The sequence below is a fragment of the Gopherus evgoodei genome, chromosome 4 (assembly GCF_007399415.2).
Source record: "Gopherus evgoodei ecotype Sinaloan lineage chromosome 4, rGopEvg1_v1.p, whole genome shotgun sequence".
Taxonomy (NCBI): Eukaryota; Metazoa; Chordata; order Testudines; family Testudinidae; genus Gopherus; species Gopherus evgoodei.
In genome coordinates, this window is record NC_044325.1 from 1,577,253 (window position 1) to 1,585,781 (window position 8,529).

Genomic DNA, 8,529 nt, shown 5'->3' on the forward strand with positions numbered 1-8,529 from the left:
CAGCCCAATTTTGTAGATTTATATTGCAGCAAAGGGTACATTCAATAAAGGTTAGACAAGCAGCTCATTTTGGGTACAGAGGCAAACCATATTTACAGCTCTGGAGCTTTGGAGTCTTGCCCATCTCCAAGTTCTTCCATATTTTCTTTTACACCCAATGTAAACGTACCTCAGCACATTGGAATGAGTAATATGTTCAGTGTCTGATTGAGTCAGATCGGAATCTAAGGCAGAGAAGTCATTTCTCTTCCTTCTACACCATGTCGTATACAATGCCAGTGACACTGCACTCTGCTGCTTAGCTTACATCTCACCCTCTCTCTTTTTGGCATCAGTGGGGGTATCCATATGCACCAAAGAAAGACAAGGCTTATTCATTCATGCTACGGGACCAGTTTTGTTCTTATGCATTTGAGACTATGTTACATGCAATATGGAAGTAAACATCATGGTATGTAACCCCTCAGGAGCTAACCTTGGTCCCCATTCAGGTAGCCCAGTGAAAGCCATACTGCCCTGGGGCTACAGGGGGCCAAGGGTAAGCTCAGAGCCTGCTAGGCAACCCAGTGGCAGAGAAGAAAGACATCTAGAGACAAATGATGGACAAATCAAAGCCCAGGAAGAAGATCCAGCCTGACCAATAGGAAGTCTCTCAAGGATATGCCTTCCCGGGAGAGCATTTGGGGAGGGACTTGTGTGGTGAGAACATGAATCTCTCTCATGGCACTGTCAGGGTGTCATAAACCTAGTTCCAGATTTGGACCTTAGCGTCCAAAATATGGGGTTTAGCATGAAAACCTCCAAGCTTAGTTACCAGCTTGGACCTGGTAAAGCTGCCACCACCCAAAGGTGTAGTAGGTGTTCGGGCCAGGAGTGTGAAAAAATGGCCACATCATCGAGGTAGGCAACTGCATATTCTCCCAGTCCTGCTAGTAGACCATCTACCAGCCTCTGGAAGGTGGCGGGTGCATTTTGAAGGCCGAAAGGAAGGACATTAAATTCATACACCCCCGCATGGGTGACGAATGCTGACCTCTCCTTGGCAGGTTCATCTAGCGGTACTTGCCAGTACCCCTTGGTTAAGTCTATTGTAGAGATGAACTGGGCACGTCCCAACTTCTCCAATAGCTCATCGGTGCGTGGCATTGGATAGTTGTCCAGACGAGTTACCGCATTGAGCTTACGGTAGTCCACGCAAAAGCGTATTTCCCCATGTGGTTTGGGTACCAGAACCACGGGAGATGCCCATGCACTGGTAGATGAGCGGATTATACCCATCTGTAGCATGTTCTGGATCTCCCGTTCTATAGCAGCTTGGGCATGAGGAGACACCCGGTAGGGTGGGGTTCTAATGGGGTGAGCATTACCTGTGTTAATGGAGTGGTATGCCCGTTCAGTCTGTCCTGGAGTGGCTGAGAACAATGGGGCGAAGCTAGTGCACAGCTCCTTGATTTGTCGCCGCTGCAGACGTTCCAGGGTGGTTGAGAGGTTCACCTCTTCCACGCCACCGTCTTTTTTCCCGTCGTAGTAGACACCGTCAGGCCACTCACCATCATCTCCCTGGACTGTAAACTGACAAACCTGTAAGTCTCTGGAATAGAAAGGCTTGAGAGAATTAACATGGTACACTCTGGGCTTTAGTGAGGAATTGGGAAATGCTATGAGGTAGTTCACAGTTCCCAGGCGCTCTTGGACCGTGAATGGCCCTTCCCATGATGCTTCCATCTTATGGGCCTGTTGCGCCTTCAAGACCATAACCTGGTCTCCTACCTTGAAGGAACGTTCTCTGGCATGTCTGTCATACCAGGCCTTTTGCTCTTCCTGAGCATCCTTTAGGTTCTCTTTAGCAAGGGCTAAAGAGTGTCGGAGGGTGCTTTGTAGGTTGCTTACAAAGTCCAGAATGTTAGTTCCTGGAGAAGGCGTAAACCCCTCCCATTGCTGCTTCACCAACTGTAATGGTCCCTTAACCTAGTGACCATACACAAGTTCAAACGGTGAAAACCCTAAACTGGGATGTGGTATAGTCCTGTAGGCAAACAGCAACTGCTGCAACACTAGGTCCCAATTATTGAAGTATTCGTTGAAGAATTTACGTATCATGGCCACCAAAGTTTTATTAAACCTTTCCATCAGGCCATTGGTTTGATGGTGGTAGGGGGTGGCAACCAAGTGGTTCACCCCATGCGTGTCCCACAGTTTTTGCATGGTCCCTGCCAGGAAATTAGATCCTGAATCTGTAAGGATGTCGGAGGGCCAGCCTACCCTGGCAAAAATGTCTCTTAGGGCCAGGCACACAGTGTTAGCCCTGGTGTTGCCTAGAGCTACTGCTTCCGGCCATCGGGTAGCAAAGTCCACGAAAGTCAGTACGTACTGCTTTCCTCTGGGCGTCTTTTTTGGGAAAGGACCCAGAATATCCACAGCTACTCGCTCAAATGGGACCTCAATTATGGGGAGTAGCTGGAGAGGGGCCTTGACCTGGTCTTGGGGTTTTCCCACTCTTTGGCATACCTCACAAGACCGGACATACTTGGCAACGTCCTTGCCCATCCCCTCCCAGTGGAAGGACTTCCCCAACCGGTCCTTGGTTCGGTTCACCCCAGCATGGCCACTGGAATGATCATGGGCTAAGCGTAAGAGCTTCCCCCGGTACTTAGTTGGAACCACCAACTGTTTTTGCGGCTGCTATTCTTCCCGGTGTCCACCAGAAAGAATCTCCTTGTATAAAAGTCCTTGGTCTATAACAAACCGGGATCGATTAGAAGAGCTGAGAGGCGGTGGGGTGCTCCGTGCCGCCGCCCAAGCTTTCTGAAGGCTGTCATCTGCTTCCTGCTCAGTCTGGAACTGTTCCCTTGAGGCTGGGGTCATCAGTTCTTCCTCAGACTGTGGACTTGGGCTTGGTCCCCCTGGAAGCGATGTAGATGAGGGGTTTTTTTCCGTTGCTGGTGAACCGCTCTCCGCTGGTGCACCTGAGGGTATTTCAGGCTCTGGCTGAGCCTTTTGGGTATGGCTGTCTGTTGCTTCTGCCAGTTCTGGCTCGCTGGCGCCCTCTGGCGTTGAGTTTGAAGATGTGGTTGCAATCGCTGGTGCTGGTTGCTGTTCCAGTTCCGGGCCTGGGACTGGAGATGCTGTGGCTGTTTCAGTGGTTGGCATGGAATCCGAGTCCACTACCTCTGTGTGGGCCTCTGGTAACACAGACGGGGCGTCTGTGGACGGCTCAGGAACAGGAATGGGTCTGGAAGCTGCCTGGTTTGGCTACATGTAACCATTCCCACTCTCTTGGCCCGCCTCACCTGGTTGGCCAAGTCTTCCCCCATTAGCATGGGGATAGGATAATTGTCATAGACTGCAAAAGTCCACATTCCTGACCAGCCTTTGTACTGGACAGGCAGTTGAGCTGTAGGCAAGTCTACAGCTTGTGACATGAAGGGGTAAATTGTCACTTTGGCCTTTGGGTTGATGAATTTGGGGTCAACGAAGGATTGGTGGATAGCTGACACTTGTGCCCCCGTGTCTCTCCACGCAGTAACCTTCTTTCCGCCCACTCTCAAATTTTCCCTTCGCTCCAAGGGTATTTGAGAGGCATCCGGGCCTGGGGATCTTTGGTGTGATGGTGGTGTAATGAATTGCACTCGCATGGTGTTCTTGGGACAGTTGGCCTTGATATGTCCCGGTTCATTACACTTAAAGCATCTTCCATCTGATGGGTCACTGGGCCGAGGTGAGTTACTGGAGACTGGTGAGGTTGAAGGGTAGGATATCTGTGGCTTTACTTGGGTGATATGTGGGGTCTTTGGCTGTCCTCGGTTGTAGGGTTTATGGTCTGTGTGCCCCCTGTGGTAATCGTTCCCCTTGACAGTAGCTTTCTTGCTTTCTGCCACTTCCATCCATCTGGCTCCAATCTCCCCCGCCTCAGTGAGATTTTTGGGTTTTCCATCTTGTATGTACCGTGTTATGTCCTCAGGAACACCATCCAAGAACTGCTCCAATTGTATGAGGAGGTGCAATTCTTCCAAGGATTTAACATTGTGTCCTGATATCCAGGCCTCATAATTTTTCCCAACGTAGTAGGCGTGTTTGGGAAATGACACATCTGGTTTCCACTTTTGGGTTCTGAAACGCCGACGGGCATGATCCGGGGTGATCCCCATTCTGTATCTGGCCTTGGTTTGAAAAAGTTTATGGTCGTTCATGTTCTCCTTAGGCATTTCAGCTGCCACCTCTGCTAAAGGTCCACTGAGCTGTGGCCTCAATTCTACCATGTACTGGTCTTCAGAGATGCTGTACCCAAGACAGGCTCTTTCAAAATTTTCCAAGAAGGCTTCAGTGTCATCACCTGCCTTGTAGGTGGGAAATTTCCTGTGCTGTGGAAGCATAATTGGTGAAGGGTTGTTAGGATTGGCTGGCACATGCAGCCCAGCTTGCGTTAAGTCCAGTTCATGTTTTCTCTGTTTTTCCTTCTCTTCACTTTCTTTTTGTTGTTTTTCCATTTCTCGGCGGTGGGCCATGTCTTCTTCTTCTTGTTTCCCTCTGTGGGCCACCTATTCTTCTTCTAGTTTTCTTTTGTGGGCTGCCTCTTTGGCTGCTTGTTCTCTTTTGTAGGCTGCCAGTTTGATGCTTTCTTCCTTTTCTTTCAGCTCCACCTCTTTTTGTCTTTTTTCCAGTTCCTGTTTGTTTTTTTCCATCTCTCGCCTGTGCTCAGGGTCTTTGATTTGTGCTTCTGCCTCCATTTTTGCCTTAGAAGTCATGGTTCCTGTTTTCTTGTGTTGAGGTGTCCTCCGGTGTTTATTGTCTGAACTGCAGGCTCTGTTGTCTCCTGGGGTCTGCCTAGCAACAGTGCCTCTTTCCCTTTCTTCCTCTAGCTAATTTTTTCAATGTAAAGTAAACCAGAAAAACCACTTTATTTGCATGTATATAGTGCTGGTATTTGCCTCCTAATGGGAGTGCTACTGTGTGACAAAAGTCCCTTAATAGTCTCTTAATGGTTGCTTGCTTAATATGCAAGCCACAGCTGCCAGAGAGAGCAGAAAAAAAAATCTCTCTGGTTCCTTTTAAAACAAAACTGTTCCCCTCTGCTTAAAAGCCCCTAGCAGAGAAAAGAAAAATATAATATTCCTACTGGCTTCTGGATTCTGTCTCACCACTGCCACTCATGTCATAAACCTAGTCCCAGATTTGGACCTTAGCGTCCAAAATATGGGGTTTAGCATGAAAACCTCCAAGCTTAGTTGCCAGCTTGGACCTGGTAAAGCTGCCACCACCCAAAAAATTAGAGTGTTTTGGGGCACTCTGGTCCCCCCAAACCTTCCCTGGGGACCCCAAGACCCAACTCCCTTGAGTCTCACAACAAAGGGAAATAAACCTTTTCCCTTCCCCCCTCCAGGTGTGCCTGGAGAGAGACACAGAAGCAAGCTCCGTGAATCTAAACAGAGGGACTCCACCTTCCCCGTTCCCAGTCCTGGAGAACAAAATTACCAAGAGCTAATCTCTCTTCCCCCCTCACCCAGAGGGAATGCAAAGTCAGGCTAGTAAATCTAACACACACAGATTTCCCCCTGACTTCTTCCTCCCACCAATTCCCTGGTGAGTACAGACTTAATTCCCTGGAGTTCCCCACTAAAGAAAACTCCAACAGGTCTTAAAAAGAAAGCTTTATATAAAAAGAAAGAAAAAGTACATAAAAATGGTCTCTCTCTATTAAGGTGACACATACAGGGTCATTTGCTTAAAAGAAATATGAATAAACAGCCTTATTCAAAAAGTATACAATTCAAAGCACTCCAGCACCTATAGACATGTAAATACAAAAAGAAAAACAATGGAAACCTTACTGTCTTGCTATATTGTACTTACAACTTGGAAACAGAAGATTAGAAAGCAGGAAATAGAAATCCCCTCATAGCCGAGAGAGTACAGACAGGCAGAAGACCCCAGAACAAAGGACTCCCACACAAAGTTCCCTCCACCCAGATTTGAAAAAGTCTTGTTTCCTGATTGGTCCTCTGATCAGGTGGTTCAGATTACTTCTTTCCAGGTGAAAGAGACGTTAACCCTTAGCTATCTGTTTATGACACAGGGTCACCTGAGAACTGGCCTTTGGCCATTTGCCTGTTCAAAGTGGATGGAGTTCTGTTGGGAAAACGCTCCCCAGCCCCAAGGCAGGTGGAGTTAGCCCCTCAGCTCCCTAGCGATAACCAGTTATCACATGGCCAGTGGCGGCTAGTGCAGGGCTGCCTGCCTGCTGGGAGCGTGTCTGGGTGCTAAGGTAGGAGATTGGAGCGAGAGGTTCAGTAGAGTTATTAGGACAGTTATTGTACTCTGCACCCAACCCCTGCACCCCCTGTGGCCAGAGAAATGTTGGGCACAGAAGCAGCCTGACTCCCACATGGAGAGGACGCCTGCCAGCAGCGATTGTCACCCGCTCTGCAGAGGCCGAGGAATCCGGAGCCATCTCTGAACCTGAGGATCCTTCATGGAGTTGTGATCACCATCCTTCAGTTAGCTAGTCAGGGAAATTGTTTGGCAGTCCCCTTTTCTCCCCAAACTGTGCCCTCAAGCCAGGGGGTCATTACCTGCTGACTATTAAACCTGTGGAGGGACTGACCATCTTATCCCATGTGAGTCTTTTGGGCTGTACTGAACCAAGTCAGCCAAGTTGCTTTCCTGGTACAGAAGATGTTGTCAAAGGTCATCAAGTGCCCCTACAGAGTAGGCATACGGACAGGACACTGACAGGACACCGAGACGACACTCAGTTTTACTCTTGCTCTCTCAGGTCACCCGAATGGGAAAGTATCAGAGGGGTAGCCGTGTTAGTCCGGATCTGTAAAAGCAGCAAAGAATCCTGGGGCACCTTATAGACTAATAGACATTTTGGAGCATGAGCATTTTGACATTTTGGAGCATGACATTTTGGAGCATTTTGGAGCTCATGCTCCAAAACGTCTGTTAGTCTATAAGGTGCCACAGGATTCTTTGCTGTTTTTACCAAATGGGAAAGTCACAGGTATTATCAGGGTGGGCAATGGTGACCCTAGCAATAATGTTTTACCCTGTTAGGTTATATTTGCTTTCTATGTGATATAATTCCTCTATTGAATACCTTGTGTGTGTTTATGTTGTTTCTTGGTGGTTTCCAACTATCCGTCCAGTGGGATTATGCTGGGATTAAAATTTTCCCTCCAAGCTGCCCTGGTGACCCTGCCAGGAAGCGTGAGGTCGGGGAAGGGGGAGTTATATGGAAAGAAAATCATTATACCCTGCTGAGAGGAAGGCATGATCCAGATGAACCCAGGCCTGTCCATCAAAACCAGTAAGGAGATTGGTGCTGAAGGAGATAACTCGGTGAACAGGGGCGATAGAGAAGTATATGAGAAAATAGAAATATCCTTTTTGAATACTTCTATGCATTTCACATTCATATAGGGCCTGATTATTAAAGAGGGGAGCTTACTTAACTTCCATAGACAAACACAACCATATGTGTAGAGCGGATAACTGATTGCAAAAATGGCAAGTTAGGTGAATACTTTGCCATGTGCACACACAAATACCTGCTATGCAAAGGCATCTTTAAAAATCAGACGTACAGTATCTATGTAGTGTTTCCCCAAGCACCAAGATAAGGAAAGGTTAGCAGAATAACCTGACATTTCCTGGTAGGTTTTTTTTTGCAATAACACCACAAACAGGAAGATGAAAACCACAGAAAACACATTACAAAATAAATGCCACTCAAAACCCACAATATTTAATACTTTAATTAAGTGCCCTTAATATGATTAATCATGCAGCTAATTTAGATTTAATAAGGTAAGTCACTTTAGTAAATAAACAGCATTTCTTCCAAATGTTTTATAGAATTTATTGAGTGATTTCCAGAGGTATCAACTATTAGGGGGTAGCCATGTTAGTCTGTATCCACAAAAACAACAAGGAGTCCGGTGGCACCTTAAAGACTAACAGATTTATTTGGACATGAGCTTTCATGGGTAAAAAACCTCACTTTTTCAGCTACATCTGAAGAAAGCTTATACCGAAATAAATCGGTTAGTCCTTAAGGTGCCACTAGACTCTTTGTTGTTTTTTTCAGAGGTATGAATGGCAATGAGGTGTCTAAGTGCCAGTAATGCCTTTGAAATCCACCCTTTCAGACTATAGTTTAACAGGCTGTTACACCACTAAAACTGATTTTTAAAATGAATGCAGTATACAATGGACTTGAAAGATGTGTCTGGCTAAATGCCTATGTAAATTAAAGTTAAAAGGGCCAAGGGAGAGTCTCTGGCTATTTTTGTTAAACTCCAAAAAGACAAGAGCCCTGCTGAAAATGAGATTTTTCTCTTCACACAAAAAAGTCTGTTTTTTAATGCATGTTTTCTCATTCAGCTTTGATAACAACACATCTAATTCCATTGAAGAGGGCATTTATTAAAGTAAGATTGTGGTCTGGATTTCATGCTACATCTGCTGTAACTTCTTGCCCATGCAACAAATCCAGCTGATGCTTCCTTTTCTGAGTGTAGGAGAAGG